Below are 1,329 nucleotides of genomic sequence, written 5' to 3'. Positions count from 1 at the left end.
TGTCGGGCAGTGAGTCTAGCCTTTCTTTGCTCTCACTTGGCAAACTGACGCCTCCCTCAAGCTTCCACTCCAGGTTTCATAAAGTCCTCTCCTTTCCTCTGGGCTCATCCTGAAGCTCCTTACAGACCTCCATGGTGGCAATCATTGGTTTCCCAGCCTGTGTCTTACCTGTCTATCCCCATCACATACCACAGTACTAGTCACATCAAGGGCATTCAACAAATGTCAGTAGGACAAAAGTCAACCAAAGTAGGTTTTTTCACTTGATAATCATTGGCCAGAAAACGCAATGGCCTAATTAACCAGAGAGTAAGGGGGGGTCACTTTGGTCACAGAAGCTCATGATTTTTTTTTTATTTTACTGGCAACCCACTCCAGTACTCTTGTCTGGCAAATTCCATGGATGGAGGAGCCTGGTACTATCATTATTCCCATTTTCACCAATGAAGAAACTGAGGCACAAGGATTAAGTAATTTTCTCTATTTAGGAAATGATGAAACTGTGGTCCAAACCTAGCTAGGGCAGTGGTGCTCAGGTGGGGATGAGATTCGCTTGTTCAAGGACCCAAAGAGCCTGTGTGGCCAAGCTTGGAGAAGTTGGGGGGTGGGGCGTGTATGGCAGGATGTAGTGTTTTGTCCACAAAGGACACTTTTGCTTCCTAAAAGAACAACAAACCAGCCTTCAGGTGATGTCATCCACCTGTTTCTGCAAAATTACTATCAGCGGCATCCTTCTCAGTACAGTTGTTTTGGTTTGGGTTGGTTTTAGCTTTTTTTTTTTTGAGGTAACCTGTTATTATTCTTCCTTAAAAAAAAAAATAAGGTGTACTTTACAAACAGGAAAATTCACTTAAAAAAAAAAGATTTTAGTAGTCAAGAGCTTTTTTTTTTTTAAGATTTTTTTAATATAGTGGAGGGGAAACAACTGGAAAATCTCAAACAAATCTACAGATTATTATTATTATTTTTTTAATATGGAACGCTTCACAAATTTGTGTGTCATCCTTGTGCAGGGGCCATGCTAATCTCTGGATTATTTCAGTTTTAGTATATGTGCTGCCGAAGTGAGCTCTGGGTTATTATTTTTTTAATTGGAGTAGATAATTCACTGTTTTGTGTGTCTGTGTCTGTACAGTTCTGCAGTCTTTGTCAAATGTATACAGTCATATAGCCAGCACCACAAAAAAGATATGGACTGTGTCCTCCAAAATTCCTACCAGTAACCATCCCTTTCCCCCACTTCCAGACCCTGGGAAACCACTGAGCTGTTTTCTCTCCTTGTAATTCAACCTTTGCCAGAATATCCTACAAATGAAATCATACTATCAC

The 1,329-nt window shown here is 40.6% G+C and overlaps 1 non-coding gene across 1 annotated transcript; it reads right to left on the bottom strand.

The window, feature by feature from the left end:
- Positions 1-968: 968 nt before the first annotated feature.
- On the bottom strand, positions 969-1,072 carry LOC129547408 (U6 spliceosomal RNA). Its single transcript, XR_008684081.2, has one exon. It is a non-coding gene; the product is annotated as a U6 spliceosomal RNA (small nuclear RNA).
- Between the last annotated feature and the right edge of the window lie 257 nt (positions 1,073-1,329).

The sequence above is a fragment of the Moschus berezovskii genome, chromosome 22 (genome assembly GCF_049115385.1).
Source record: "Moschus berezovskii isolate FMDL1 chromosome 22, NW_MosBer_1.0, whole genome shotgun sequence".
Taxonomy (NCBI): domain Eukaryota; kingdom Metazoa; phylum Chordata; class Mammalia; order Artiodactyla; family Moschidae; genus Moschus; species Moschus berezovskii.
The sequence above is the reverse complement of the archived record's forward strand: the minus strand, read 5'-3'. Positions and strand labels throughout refer to the sequence as shown.